Here is a 16848-nt window from a genome sequence, read left to right on the forward strand (position 1 = left end):
CCCCTCATAATGAGCATAGCACAGGGATGGTGGGAGCACCTCAAAATATGCACAGCAGAGGTACAGCCCCAGGAGGAAGTCAGCACAGCACAGGGATGGTGGGAGCCCCTCATAATATGCACAACAGAGATACAGCCCCAGGAGGATGTCAGCACAGCACAGGGATGGTGGGAGCCCCTCATAATAAGCAGCCCCAGTAGAAATATGACACCGCTCAACCTCTTCAAACAGGAGGGTACGGGCATATAGTACGGTGTGCTTTTTTTGGACAAGGAAGTGAGCCAAATGAAGAAAGAAGGTCTCTGTGCTCGATTCACTCAACCCTCACTCAACCCTATGTACTGTAGTACCCTAGACCTTACCAGTCCTTATAAGGACCTTTGTGGAACTAGTAGGTTGTGAATGATTAGCAGATTGTACGTCAGTCCCTATACCGATGAATGACTGCTGCAGTATAGGGCAGCGGTCAGCAGTAGTGCACCTCAACCCTATGTATTGTGGACCTATACCAGTCCTTATAGAATAGCAGACTGTACCTCACTCAACCCTATGTACTGTAGTACACTATACCTTACCAGTCCTTATAAGGACCTTTGTAGAACTAGTAGGTTGTGATTAGCAGACTGTACCTCAGTCCCTATACTGATAAAGGACTGCTGCAGAATAGGGCAGCAGTCAGCAGTAGTGCACCTCAACCCTATATATTGTGGACCTATGCCAGTCCTTATAGAATAGCAGACTGTACCTCACTCAACCCTATGTACTATAGCACCCTACACCAGGTTATTACCAGTCCTTATAAGGACCTTTGTGGAACAAGTAGTTTGTGTGTGACTGATTAGCAGACTGCAGCAGAAGGGCAGCAGTCAAGTATAATATTCTTTCTATATTTGGAAGAAAGAGTATTATACGTGTACAAGCCTATTACCATACCACTGATACCAGTCCTGAAAAAAACCTTTGTGGACCTAATATAGTAACAGCTACTGATTAAACTGACCCTCACTGCCTCACACACAGCTTCCTGCCTGTCCCTATATAAACTGACAAAACAGAGGCTACTGGAACAATAACTGGAATAGCACTTTTGTGGACCTGATAGTAACAGCTAATGATTAAACTGACCCTGCAGCACACACCGTCCTGTCCCTTTCTCTAAACTGACAAAAGACACTCAGGCTGCTGCAACAATCAGTAGCACCTATATCCTGAACTACACCTAACACCTATACCATTCCTGAAAAGAACTTTTGTGTACCAAATAGCTAGCGATTTGGGTCACTGCAATCTCTCCCTGCTCCACACAGCAACCTCTCCCTATAGTGACAGAAGAAAGAATGTAAAATGGCCGCCGGATTGGGTGTATTTATAAGTTAGGGGGAATGTCCAAGTGTCCATGTGCTGTAATGTCTCAATTGGCTGTCCTGTACCCCATGATGGATGTGTCATCATAGGTCAAAGTTCTTTTACACAGTAAACACGGAAGTCCGCCAGGGGCGAACGGCGCCAATAGTCCGCCGATCGGGCGGACCGCGAACAGCCGAAATTCGCCGCGAAACGACCGCCGGGCGAACCGTTCGGCCATCCCTATTATCCTTTAACATCACATTCTATGTATTTAATGCTTGCTAATGTCTTGGATTTCTTTCCTCATTCCCTAATTACCATGATTGCAATATGCTCTAATTCATATGCTCTGCCCCTTTGTCCTCATGCATATTTGCCTCACTAACTTCCCCACCATGCTCTTCTGGGCCCATAAAACTATAGTCTAGTCACTTACCAATGTCTTTTGTCAGCTCCATAGTATTGCTTTCCCCTAAACACCCCCTAAAATGTCTACAAATGTTATGTGTGTGCTTAAATTCATGCAGAGTGACATTTTTTTTTTTTTTTTGGTTGGGCCAAACTGATTAGGAACCCCCCTTCCCCCAACTGCTAGCTCAGCTGATAGCAATCCTCTATCTGCTGACTTTACCAAACCCAATACACACTATACCTACCTTTTTGATGGTCACATTTATGGACGAAGTCACCAAAGCATGTAGCGCAAGTGACTGCCTCAATACTTTCAAATGCTATATTTTTTTCCCCCTATTATTATCTTGATAGGTAATAGCAGAATGTCAAAATGTGCTTCCATTTTGTTTTATTTTTGGTATTATGACACTTCTTACCTGTCCGGTGGGCTGCCAATAGTGTAAGTAAGGAGGGGCTTCCCAAAGTATCACACATTATTTAGGCATTCAGCTCTCAATCAAGTGGAGAGGGTTACCTGTCCAAAACATCCCCCCCCTCATTTTTTGCAAGGGCCCATCAGATGGGGGGGATGGGGGGTGATGACTCTGATAAGGGGACCTTATACTTTAGGCTTTAAATACTAATTTCCCAAAATGTTATACTGGTCTTGGCCAAAAATGTTGGTGTCTAATCTGCTTGCAATGTTGATTTGCAAAATTACAAATTTTTTGTCTTGTTTCACTCCACAGTTTCCTTCAACGCCACAGGAATGGCAGACTGTGGCCTCCCACTTTGCCAGTCGTTGGGACTTTCCCAATTGTGGAGGTGCAATTGATGGGAAACACGTCCGCATCGTCCCACCCCCCAACTCGGGGTCCTACTATTATAATTACAAGGGGTTTAATAGTATTGGCGGTGGTGTCGGCGACCTATGACTTCCTGTATGTGGACGTGGGGCAAAATGGCCGGATGTCGGATGGTGGAGTGTTCTCACGGACGGAATTCTACTGGCGTCTCCAAAGTGGCAGTCTGGGCTTGCCACCCTCAGAGAAGAATCAGGAAGGACTCCCATTCGTCTTCATCGCAGATGAGGCGTTTGCCCTGGCAAACCATCTGATGCAGCCTTTCCCAATGAGGACTCTCACCCCGGATCAGAGGATCTTTAATTTCCGGCTGGCCAGAGCCAGAAGAGTCGTGGAGAACACTTTTGGAATACTGGCCAGCCGGTTCCGCCTTTTTTTAACGCCTATCCACATGGCTGAATATAAACTCAATCACATAGTGCTTGCCTGCTGTGTTCTGCACAATTTCTTGAAAAGACATTCAGCAAACTATGTGGTCTCAGTTGGCCCAGATGCAGACTTGCCAGAAAATGAGAATCTCACGGCCCTTGAAGTTGCTCATCCTGGCTTGCCCCCCAAAGCGTCCGCGAGGTCCGAACCCAATACATGGAGTACTTTGTGGGTAGGGGGGCCATTGATATGCCAGACAATGTCTGTGCAGCATTTTTGTAATAAAGTTTTCTTTGAAACTACAATAATCTTTGTTTTCATTTACTGCTTGGCTTGGTTTTAGGTGTCTCCTAGGTAAATTTTAGATTTTTGTTGTTGTGCCTTTTTCTACAACAGTGCAAACCCATGTTCTGAGCGAGATGAGGGGACAGTCTCTTCTTCAGATAATCTTATTATGTTGTGGGTCTGCTACACACACAACTTGTTTTTGTTAACTAATGTATGTAGTGCATTAGTGACCAAAATCTTGCTCATTTTCCGCACCATGGCAGAAATATGTGGGGTCAGGAAAATGGCATGATTGGCAAAATTTACACATCACTGTGGGTGTTATTTACTAAAGGCACATCCACTATGCACTGCAAAAGTACACCTGAAACTGCACTTGGAGTGCAAAGTGGACTTGCCTTTAGTAAATAACACCCATTGTCACCGAAAACAACAATTTTACTCCAAATACTGCTTTTGCGCATTGAAAAAGGAAGCCACACATTTTTTATAATTTAAATTTTTAATCAATGCACATTTACATGTGCGTTTAGAAAAGGGTTTTACAACAAACCAACATATTGGGTGTATCAAAAACATTATTTAAGATAATTTTTTTGTAACTTGGCGTTTTTGTGTAAACAAGCATGTATCAAAGCGTAACATATAGAACACAGGAACTTACAAAGTTCAACTTTGAAAAGTGAAGACAATATCAGACATGAGTATGTACAAACTGGGCTGATATTGCCTTCATCACATGGGGTGTCACCCCTGGAAAAGCCAAATTTGGAAGATGCACACAGTGTGTCAACATGTGCTATCTCCCATCATGGGGGATCAATGTACATGTTTTGGGGCTGCAACCCCTTCATCTCAGCCACTTTCCACAAAACACGTACATTGATCCCCCATGATGGGAGATAGCGCATGTTGACACACTGTGTGCATCTTCTAAATTTGGCTTTTTGTAAAATACAAAATTTGTTTCAAAACACAAAAATAAAACCCTAGCTAGTTTGGGGTGTTTCAGACTCTCCCCAAAACATCAATGATGTTCTTAATTTTATTTTGAACATCATTGATGTTTTTCTGTATATTTTCTAAATCCCGATTGCACCCCATTATCTGCCCAATCAGGATCTGGGCACTTTCACTGGTAAAATGTGATTCTTCTTCCACATCACCTACAAAAAAGCAAAAAAAACACCATGTATTATAAATATACCGACATACATTGATGAGCTTACCGGAAGCTGTGGTCTCCGACACTCACCTGTTGTAGTGACAATTTGTCCAACTTCAATGATCTCTCCTTCCTCCTCTGCTTCTGGTGTTGGAATTTCACCTTCTTTGTGAGGGGTGGGGTCCCTGGTGTCCTCAGACTTCCCGAGTCTTCTCTCCCCTATGAGAATGTAAAAAAGGAATACTTAGCACACAGAGGGCAGAAATAGGAATATGAAACATTGCTTGGAAGTGTGGTACAATTGTGTTTTTTGGCCGAGTTCAAAGGTGAGACCATTATTGTGGACACTTTGTTAAGCTGGAATACTTACCTGCAGTGTTAAGAAATGTAGTGAAATGTAATTTGGGAAAACATCGTGTTGGGAGTGGGCTAACGAACGATGTTTCATACGAACGATTGAACACATGAACTTGAAAGTGGCCATTTTAAACAGTACAACATGAAATCAAAGAACATGGAGCATTATGCAAGCAAGAATAATCATATGAACACACCACAACTACTTACTTTTTAGAAGAACTCTCTTGATCCTTCTGTACTGATCGTGCTCCCTCAGTTTCAGGTCTGACCAGCGTTTTCTCAGTTGATCCTTGGATCGTCGTACCCCAAAATTCTTCTGAAGACTCTTCACTTTAGTCATGATCTTGGCCTTTCTGATATTTGGGTTTGGGTAAGGTCCATACTTCCCATCATAGTCGGTCCTCTTCAATATGTCCACCATCTCCAACATCTCTCCAAAAGACATATTTGAGGCCTTAAATCTTCTCTTCCAGGATCGGGACGTTTCAGGCTCTGGGCTTTTCTCACCCTCCTCCTCGTTAGTGGAACTCTGTTTGCACACCTGCTGTGTCTCCTCCATGTGCTCTCCCCACTGCGCCAAAAGAGAAGGGGCGGGGAATAGTCTAGAAAGAACGTCAGGGGCGGGCGGAGTTTCACGCATGCGCACTGTATATAAAACGCAACACGCGTGTGTCGTACGTACGATCTGTGAACAGAGGGAGAAGCTGACACGACGATCATGCAAACAAAGGTAAAATTTTGAACTTGGTACATCACTAGCCTATACTGCTTCTAGATTGAGGCCTAAATTAGTGGAGTTTAGCCTGACATTAGGGTTTGTCTTGTGTCTTGCAGAGATTATGGACGGTTTCAATGACCACAGTTTCCTCCCTCTGTTCATCGATAAATACAGGGAGCTGCCCTGCCTGTGGCAAGCTACGCACCCACATTACAGTAACAATCTAAAGAGGTAGGCAGCGATGGAGAAACTGGTTGAGTTTGTGAAGCCGGTGGTCCCCAGGGCAAACATCAACTATTTAAAAGTGAAAATTGGTGGCCTCAAGAATACATATCTGAGGGAGCGGAAGAAGGTGCTGGACTCCATGCAATCTGGAGCTGCAGCAGATGAAGTTTATGTCCCCAGGCTGTGGTATTATGACAGGATGCAGTTTCTGTCAGACCAGGCTGAGGTCAGGGAATCCCTCTCTACCCTTCCTTCCACACGTCCTTCTATGCTACATTCCACACCCGCTGAGTCTTCCGACGCCCAACCTGGGCCTTCCACTCAGGAAGAACTGGGGGAGCCCAGCTTGAGCCAGGTATAGTATTGTGTACATATTTTGGGAGTAAAAATGAATGATGTTAACTTGATTTTTGCTCACTAATTGCTGATTTTAGAAAGTGTTTCACATATCAATGGACAGTAGTGGCCAAAACCTTTGGGCCAAGAATGAACAATGCTGGGCTCAGAATGATAGTCTTTTCTATTGGTTAAAAATTTGCAACAGTCTTGATGTGAAAATTGTGTGTGTTTGATGAACCAAAAACTAAAACTATGTCCCTTTTTCATACATAGCAAGACATCAGCCAGGAGGAGGGTGTGGAATTCCGCAGCCAGGAGGTGGCTGTGGAAATTGGCAGCAAGGAGGAGGCAGGGGTAAGCGGCAGCCATGCGGTGGGTGGGCGGAGGAACCTGACAGAATCCCAGGTCCCTCCCCTCCGCCTTCCACGCAAAAGGGCGAGAAAGGGGGGGAATGTGGAGGAGTCGGCTCTGAGGCTCATCGGGGAGGCTTCAGCAGCCCTCAAAGCCAACCCCACCTATCAAGAGGCCTTTGCCGCCTTGGCTGCATGTAAACTCGAGCAAATGGAGGAGGGGCAAAAGATCTTGTTTGAGGAGCTCATTATCCACACCCTCAACAAGGGGCTGTTGGGCCAAATGACACAAACAACACACTTGTGTGATTTGGCCCACGCCCCTCCTCCTCCTCCTTCTGCCACACCTCCAGCACCACAGCCACAGCCTGGAAGGAAGCGTGGAAGGAAGACCAGAGTGTGATAACCTGGGCTCAGTCTGGTCTGACAGAAGATGCAGCCTCTTGTAGTACCACAGCCTGGGAACATAGGTGTCATCTGCTGCTGTTCCTGGTTTCTTGGACTTCAGGACCAGACTTCTCTCCCTCAGACATGTACTCCTCAGGCCACCAATTTTTGTGTTTAAATAGTTGATGTGTGCCCTGGGGGCCAAAGGCTTTGCTAATCTCCCCAGTTTCTCCAGCACTGCCTCCCTCTTTATCTGTTACTGACACCTAAATAAAGTTTTTTTTTGTTTGAAGAAATACTTGCGTATGTGTTTTACTTCAAAAAGGACAGTTTATTTGTGAGCAGGCAGGTACATTTCAAAAATACAAAGTGAAATGAATAACAAGGGGCACCAACACTAAACAACCTCCTGTAGATCAAAAAAGAAAACCAAAATACTAAAAAGATAATAATGGTGTTGTGGTAAGTTGAAACCCAAAACACACCCCAAAAAATGCAAAGATGAGCAAACTGTCAAAAAAGGAGATGTTGATGAAAAAAACCAACCACAAAATTCCCCCCCAAAAATAAATAAATAAATAAATAAATGTGTAGATGTGACGATTTAAAATATTGTATTGCTGAAATGAGTAAAAAGACTCAAGAAATATGTTCGGGAGAAGTGTGTGTGACTATGAGCATCAAAAGAAGTTCATTCTTGCAGCATTGTAAAGAACAAGAGAATGCGCTTCATGAAAGAATTTTTAACATTGCAGCGTGACGAATGTGCTATATCAATTACGAGCGGTAGTTTTACCTGAGCGAGCACTTCCTGTCCGAATTTGATTGTGAGCATGCGTGGCACCTTGTCCGTCGGAGTAGGCTACACACGGTCGGAGCATGTTGTCAGAAAATTTTGGAGTTGGAAAAACTTGGTCCGTCGGATACTCCGACGGAAACAGTCCGATGGAGACCACACACAGTGGGATTATCCGACAACAAGGTCCGATCGGACACATGCCGTCGGAATCTCCGACCATGTGTACAAGGGTTAACAGTAAACCTTTAATAACTTAGCTCTGTTAAATAAATGCTGACAGCCAGCAGATTTACCTTGAATTTACCTTAATTTTTTACAAAGGCATGACTTGCTAATGGAATACAAGCCAAACAAAGGAATCTTCAATGTGAACCAAGAATTCAACATCACATTGAGTTTGCAAATCTGTCAAATCTGTCAAATCTGTCAAATCTGTCAAAGACTTGTTTCTCAACTTTCCCAGACCAATAATCGAATAAACATTTCTATTGGCAGTGACTTAGTTGAAGAGATATTTACCTATTTTTTATTGGCAGTGACTTAGTTGAAGAGTTTTTTTACCTATTGAAAAACTGGGAACTATATAAAAGATACTATTTTGTTTAAATTCCTGACCTGTCCCTATTATCTCTATGATCTGGGAATAAAATTCATCTGCAGAGCTGATCATCAGAGGAATATTCCCAGCAGACATGAAGGTGATTGTGATATCTCTCCCCCTGCTCCTGGGGGTAGCCGTGTTCCCAGCAGTGATCGTAGGTAAGTTTGTGTATGCCATGACTACTATTTCTTCATCAATCCTCTTCTCTTTATTCCTTCATCCCTCTATTTATAAATGTATTCTTAGAAATATATTATAAATGATGATTTCAGAGTAGTGCCTCCTAAAATATTACCTTAGCAAATGTACTATGTCTATCTAGAATACCCATCATCTTAAACTTTAAAGAGGGGGTCAGCAACCAGTAGATCATGGACAGGTGACTGGTAGATCGAGGTCTGTGTTTGCTGACCTGCCATTCCAGAGCATGAAACAGAGTGCAATGCAGAGGGACTACTTGTAAAGCTGGAGCTGTAGTGGTCAACAAGAGCCACGTAAGCCGATGTCTCCTCTGTAGTGCTCCTGTCCCATGCCGAGTGATACCAACTGCACTCCACCTCTTATCCCAGCTAGTGGTCTCCAGAGTGGTGCCAGCAGCAGGAAAGGAGAGATCTTCAGGTCAGTGTGAAGAAATACACATCTTCAAATGACGGAGGGACAGTGTGGTTTTCGTTCTGGGTGGACATCATATGACAGCGCACCCGAACGTGTGTATGCAAGACAAGTTTGATCCAACATCTGTCGGAAAAAAAAAACATGGATTTTGTTGTTGAAAATCCTTTTGTGTATACAGGGCATAAGGGTTCATTTACATTTGAAGTTTGGGTGGGTGGTAAAACCCCATAGTTAATACCTGTTTTCACCACTCCCGCCCCAGCTGCCTTTAGCTGCACTGGCCAGGGGTGTACATATGTCGCAGCCGCAGCGGGAATTATACGCCCTGTCATGGTTGGTGGGTGAAGCATTGCCAAGCATGACAAATTCAAGGTGAATGAGACCATTCTGAAAGTGACCTGAAACCTTGTGCAGTACAGCAAACAAGAGGTTAAAGCAGGCAGCATTGTGTATCTTTCTTACCACCTGCTTTAACTCCTTGGACCCCATAGAAGCATGCTGTTGTGGGGCGCTTGCAGAGTGGCCTCCTTTTCTTGAATAGGTTGATATTGGCAGACGATAGCACCCAACAAAAGCAGCAGGGGGCCTAATTCCTGCTACAGTATGTGCAGGGCCGTTTTTAAGGCAGGGCAAAAGGGGCAGCTGTCCTGGGCCCTGTCATTGTTGTGGGGCCCAAAGTGGCTGCCTCATACTTGACAACTATCCTGGTTTAAATTCCCTCGTCCCCTGAGGTTTTAGTCCTGTGCTGTGTCCCAATATCTCAGTGTGAAGTGCTGCAATTAATGCTGCCCAGCTCTGCCTTATTATTGTGTAAAGAAAACTCACCTGCAGACCCTGCATTTACATGTAAATTACCGGCATTCATATGTAAATAGTGGCAGCATTCATATGTAAATAGGGGATATCATGCCCCCCTGAGGTCATATCCACAGTAATCTCTAGCAACCAATCAACAAGCAGAAATTCTTTGCCGTAACCTCTAGCAACTAATCAGTGAGATGTAATGTGTGTTGTAACCTCTAGCAACCAGTCAGTGAGCGATAATGATACACTGTAACCTCTGGCAACCAATCGCAATAGCTGCCTCTGATTCAGTAAACAGATTTTGAGTCTAGCTGCTAGCTGGGGACCCAAGAAAAGTTTTGCCGAGGGTCCAATCAATATTAAAGACGGCCCTGAGTATGTGTACACCTTTGGCTGCTGCCCCAGCAGCTAAAGGGGGTAGTAATTGGGGACGTAAATTTAGTTTTGGCTCAGGAACTTACAGTACTGAGGGTTAATTGTGTAGGTAGGCCTTAACACCAGTCTGGCCAGGCCATGATTGATGTTCTGCCTGGTCATGTGAGCGGTGAGGTGCACATGACAGGCTAGAACCAGGCCTGGTTGGATGTTTGGGTATAGCCCTCTCGGAGCCAATCAGTGGGAGTGCCGGGCCCGCTGAGGAGTCTGGGAGGGGGTACTTAAGCAGGTGTGGGTCACGTGTTCGGGGTTCCGGAGTTGTTCCAGAGACCCGTGTGGTCTGTTCTGGTTCCAGGACCGGGATAGCCCCGTGAGGGGTCCCGGTCACGGGGTGTTTGACATCCTGCAGCATGTTCCTGTCAGTGGCCCCTGATAGACCCGACTGGTCTGGGGTAGGGATCCGTCTGTTCCCGAGTCTCGGAACCGTCTGGTCCGGGGCGCTGTAACTGAGGGAGGATTCAGAGTGTCCAGGTGTGCTCTCGGCTTGGAGGGGCATCGCAGCTCATGGAGGTGACCGGGGGAGGACTCTTCGGAGGAGGGCCGACAAGTGGCATCCTGAGAAGTGCCTGGTTACTGAGTTGGGAAGGACATTGATGAGTCCATACTTTTCCAGTACCTCAAAGGAAGCAGGAAACGTTCCAGGTACAATTGGAAAAAGGTTCCTGTTTATCTTCAGTTGATTGTTCAAGTTTTGAGTCAACGTGCTGACTGCCATGACCGCTGGCTAGAGGTCTGTTCAGCCTTGAAGTGCCCAGCTGCGAGTGGCTACTCTCTGGGCGGAAGTAGAGACTTTGTTAAACCTGCAGTTCAAGGTACCTGAGTTTTTCACCCGTGCCCTCTGTTCCCAAAGAGACTGTGTTTTGTGGAAGTTCTACTGCAAAATAAAACCTTTCGAAAGGACTTTATCTTTATCTGTGTCAGTGTACAAGGCGTTGGATATCAACCCTGGGAACCCCTAGACGTGGAAAAGCAGCACCTGTGCTCGAGCGGCCTGTGTGCCCCCTGCAGAGAGCTCTGTGATCAGCAAGTCTATGATACTCGGCTGATCACAGATCGGAGTAAGGGGCCAATCTGTGTGTGCCACCTACCAGTGCTCACAGTGCCACCCATCAGTGCCCACAGTGCCATCTATCAATGTCACCAATCAATGCCTCATCATCAGTGCTGCCCATCAGTGACACCTACTAGTGCCCATCAGTGTCACCTACCAGTGCCCATCAGTGCTACCTATCAGTGCCATCTATCAGTGATACCTATCAGTGGCACCTATCAGTGGCACCCATCAGTGCCATCTATCAGTGACACCTATCAGTGCCACCTTATCTGTGCCTATCAGTGCCCATCAGTGCAGCCTATCAGTGGCCATCAATGCAGCCTCATCAGTGCCTATCAATGAAGGAGAAAAATGACCTGTTTGCAAAATTTTATAACAAACTACGAAACATCTTTTTTTCTGTCTTTTTTGTTTTTTTAGCAAAAAATAAAAACCCCAGTAGTGATTAAATACCACTAAAATAAATGTCTATTTGTGTGAAAAAAATTATAAAAATGTCATATGGGTACAGTGTTGTATGACGGAGCAATTGTCCCTCAAAGTGTGACAGCGCTGAAAGCTGAAAATTGGCTTGGGCAGGAGGGGGGTTTAAGTGCCCAGTAAGCAAGTGGTTAACTTGACCACTGGGCACTTAAACCCCCTTCCTAGCTAGGGCAATTGTCATCTTTCGGTGCTCTTACACTTTGAATGACAATTACACAGTCAATACTATTCCCATATGAAATTGTTTTTTTCACACAAATAGAGCTTTCTTTTGGTGGTATTTAATCACCCCCTGTTTTTTTTTTTTGTTTTTTTTTTGCGCTATAAATGAAAAAAAGACCAGAAATTCTGTAAAAAAATTAAATACAATTTTCTTTGTTTCTGTTATAAAATGTTGCAAATTAGTAATTTTTCTTCATACATTTTGGCCAAATTTTGCTGCTACATATCTGTGGTAAGAATAATAAAAATCAGTGTATATTATTATTAAATTATCCTTTTTTGGAAAATAGACATTCAAAGGTATTTAGAAAGAGGCATGGTGAGTTTTTTAAGTTGTAATTGTTTTCCACAATTCTTTGAAAAATCAAGATTTTTTTTTTCACAATTTTTTTTATAAACAGGTTATTTCTCACACACAGCATATGCATACCAAAAATTATACCCCAAAATACATTCTACTACTCCTCCTGAGTACGGTGATACCACATGTTTGAGACTTTTACACACCGTGGCCACATACAGAGGTCCAACATGCAATGAGCACCATCAGGTGTTCTAGGAGCATAAATTACACATCTAATTTCCTGACTACCTCTTGCAATTTTGAAGGCCCTGGAGCACCAGGACAATGGAAACGCCCCAAAAATGACCCCATTATGGAAATAAAACTCCCCAACATATAATCTATGAGGAATATTGAATCTTTTGAACATGTCATTTTTTTCTACAAGTTTTTGGAAAATGGGGAAAGAAAATGAAAACACATTTTTTTTACACAAAGTTTTCCCATTTATACAATATTTCTAACACATAGCATGTACATGGCAAAAATTACACCTCAAAACATTGTCTGCTACTCCACCTGAATATGGCAATACCACATGTGTGAGACTTTTACACAGGCAAGCCACACACAGAGGCCCAACATGCAGGGAGCCCCATTAGGCGTTCTAGGGGCATAAATGTCAAATCTAATTTAACTACCTATTACACTTTGAGGCACTGTAGTGGCATGGAAGAGCTGTGGGTGGGGATGGCTAAGCATGGTGGAGCCATGAATGTGGATGGCTGGGTATGGCTGAGTATGGATGGGATGGCTGAGTATGGTTGAGTATGGCTGGGTGGGTATGGATGGGATGGCTGAGTATGGATGGGATGGCTGGGTCAGGTATGGCTGGGTGGGTATAGCTGAGTGTGGATGGGATGGCTGGGTATGGCTGAGGATGGATGGATGAATATTGCTGAGCATGGATGGATGAGTATTGCTGAATATGGATGAGTATTGCTAAGTATGGATGGATGCATGAGTATTGCTGAGTATGGATGGCTGAGCATGGATGGATGAGTATTGCTGAGTATGGATGGATGAATATTGCTGAGTATGGATGGATGAGTATTGCTGAGCATGGATGGATGAGTATTGCTGAGCATGGATGGATGGATGAGTATTGCTGAGTATGGATGAGTATGGATTGCTGAGCATGGATGAATGGATGAGTATTACTGAGGATGCATGGATGGATGACTATTGCTGAGTATGGATGAGTATGGATGGCAGAGCATAGATGGATGGATGAGTATTGCTGAGGATGGATGAATGGATGGTGAGTATTGCTGAGCATGGATGAGTATGGATGGCTGAGCATGGATGGATGGATGATTATTGCTGAGTATGGATGAGTATGCATTGCTGTGCATGGATGGATGGATGAGTATTGCTGAGTATGGATGGATGAGTATTGCTGAGCATGGATGGATGGATGAGTATTGCTGAGTATGGATGGCTGAGTACTGCTGAGGATGGATGAGTATTGCTGAGGATGGCTGAGCATGGATGGATGGATGGCTGGATTAGTGCAGGAATTGGTACAGAGAGGGGAGAGTGGAACTGGACGTGACGCCGGTTTGTTTACAAATGATCCCTCATTTGACGGAGTGATCACGTGTAAAAGGTCAGTGTCAGCAGCCATTTAACCGTGATCCGCCAGGTCCCGGCGGTCATGAATATTCCTGGGTGTGCGCCCCAGGGGGCACGCGGGAGCAAGATTCTGGGAGGACATCCATGGACGCCCTCCTAGAATAAGCCGACCGTGCTGCAGCCGTCTTTCGGCTATGGTCCAGTCGGCATGTGGTTAATAAAGGAATTGTCAAAAACTGCCTATTGTGGTTTTTACAATGTACAATGTACCCCATACCCATTCACATAGGGGGACAGGATCTGGGGGGGCCTTGTTAAAGGGGGCTTTCAGATTCCGATCAGCCCCCCATCCGCAGACCCCCTTAACCACCGGGCCATGGTTGTGGGGAAGAGGCCCTTGTCCCCATCAACATTGGGTTAAGGTGCTTTGGGGGGACCACAAAGCATCCACCCCATGTTGAGGGCAAGCAGCCTAGTGTGGTTGGGGGGGGGGGGGTGCTCGCTCGCCAGTAGGAGGGATGAGAGTACCAGCTGTATTAGACACTTTATGGGGTTCCATCTTGACTTTCTCATTTCCCTTAATTGTGTCGGGAGCTACCACCTCAGTGTTAGGCAAGTGGGAGCCTGCCCCAGGACAGCCTTCTTCTTCGGCATCAAGAACAATGGGATCATCTTCCAGAGAGGGAACCCACAGCTAATCAAAAGGTAATTCCTCATCATCACTTTCCTCTTCTAGAACTGCAGATGGACAGGTTTTCCTGACCCTGGGCCTCAACGTTGGGTACTGATATGTCTCTGGGAAAGGGGCTGAGGGCCTGAGAGCACTCGGCCAAGTCTTGAGGGGGCCAGTCTTCCCTTCATGCCGAATCTTATAAACGGGGAGTCCAGGCAGTCATTTGCAAACAAGCCAGTTTATGTTTTCCTGGCACCCCTAGATTACGCAACAACACCCAATCTCCAGGTTGTAAATCCTGAACCCTCACTTTAAGATCAAAGTTCTTTTTATTCCTTTGTTCTCTGATGGTGGAAACCTTTAAGTTCTTCTGGAGCCTGTCGACATATCTCCTATAGGAGGCTTGAGAGGTGTGATCTATTGATGTTCTGAAGGCTAAATCTATGGGTAAACAAGCCTCTCTCCCAAACATTAATCTGTAGGGGGGAGTAGAATTATTTGAGGTACTATTGTAGGCATGAACTATTTCAGTGATAGAGTCTCCCCAATACTGTTTCTTCTTTAATGGGAGGATTCCCAGCATGTTCAACAGAGTGCAGTTGAAACACTTGGGTTGGGGATTCCCTTGGGGGTGGTAAGGAGTAGTCCTGGACTTCTTTATGTTTAGGATTTCACATAGTCTGCAGACTTGATCTGAATGTAGGCGCTGAGGCAACCCGTAATGAGCGAAGAACTTTTCCACTACCGTCTTCACCACTGTACTAGCTTGTTGATCTCTGGTGGGGAATGCCTGGACATATCGGGTGAAATGATCTGTCACAACCAGGACATTTCTCCTTACACTCAGGTTCCAGGCACAAGAAATCAATGCACACCAACTCCATTGGCTCTTGGCTTTGTAGATGGCTCATTGGGGCTGCCCTGCCAGGTTAAGTTTTCCTCTGGAAACACCTGACACAGGAGCAGCAGTAGCTTTTTACTTCTGTTCTCATGGACGGCCAGTAAAATCAGTCCCTGACCAGTTTGAAAGTTCTATCTGGGACCATGATCAGCATGGAGGGTGGTTAGCACAGTCAAACGATGTTTCTCAGGAAGGAACAGCTGGTTCACATTCTCTATGAATTACCTTGTAATTCATAGAGAATTCATACAATAGGGATATTCATCAACATTTGAGGGTCTTTGGTTGACAACGACTTCCTCATCCCTTCTGATTGTCCTCCTTAGTCAATTGAGGCAATTCTTGGCTGTGTTTTTATTCCAGTCCCTGACACACAGCCTGTACTCCTTCGAGAGGTAAATGAACCCAACTCTTCTATTTCCCACTCCTGGTCGATATTTCAAACTGAATTGGAACTCTGACAGGAGCAGCTAGCCACCGATGCCCGGTGGCATCCAGTTTGGCAGTGGCGTAAATAAGTCAATTGTTTGTTGTCAGTCTTCACCAAAAAGGTGGCCCCATACAGATAGTCATGTAGTTTATCTACAACAGCCCACTTGAGAGTTGAGAGCCAAGAACTCCAACTTATGCACAGGATAGTTCTTCTCCAGGGGGGGTGGGGGGGGGGGGGCTGCAGCTCATGTAGGCCACTGGGCGATGTCTTCCCTCAGATTCTTGGTACAACACCCCCTGATACCATCTCTACTGGCATCCACATGTAGTTCACATGGTTTTGAGGGATCAGTGTAGGCCAGCACCAGGGCTTCAACCAGGCTCTCTTTTAACTGCTCAAAGGACCTCTGACACTTCAATGTACATTGTTCCTGGATAGATTCCCGAGGCTTCCTGGCTCCGTCTTTTTGAGTTTTCTGCTATTTCCCTTCCATTTGCTTTTAGAACATCTCATTAAACGGTCAATTAATCTGTGAGAGGTTCTTCAGAAATGTTCTTATAGTAGGAGCAGAAACCCAAGAACGACCTCAATTCTGTGACAGTGGTTGGGCGAGGCCAAGAAGTGACCGCCTCTAGCTTTTGAGGGTCGGTGGCTATCCATTCGACAGACACTATGTGCCCCAGGTATATGACTGAAGTCTGGTAGAACTGACACTGCTCTAATGACAGCTTCAACCCTTCGTCATGTAGTCGCTGGAAAACTTTCTCCAACCGGGCCTCATGCTTTTCCCAACCAGCCACCCTCATTATACTGCGGCAGGTCGGCACAATCCCACGAGCCATCTTAGCTGTAGGTCAGTTCCTTTAAGCAGGATAGCAGGCATGAGCAGACCCGCTGCACTGTGGGGGTGCCAATGCTTTTGACCAGCGGTTGCGGTGAACGTCAGCCACAAGCGATCGCAGGCACGAGAGGCAGAACAAGGATGTGTGTGTGTAAACTGTGAGGAGAGGAGATGCAGATTGTGAGTTCCTAATAGCTAACAGCCACAATCTGTCATCTCCTATAGTCAGCCCCCTCTCATCACAGTTAGAAAACAGAGTGAGGGA

This window comes from Lithobates pipiens, unplaced genomic scaffold (assembly GCF_037356315.1).
Source record: "Lithobates pipiens isolate NorthernLeopardFrog02 unplaced genomic scaffold, aLitPip1_a1.2 Scaffold_18, whole genome shotgun sequence".
NCBI classification, from domain to species: Eukaryota; Metazoa; Chordata; class Amphibia; order Anura; family Ranidae; genus Lithobates; species Lithobates pipiens.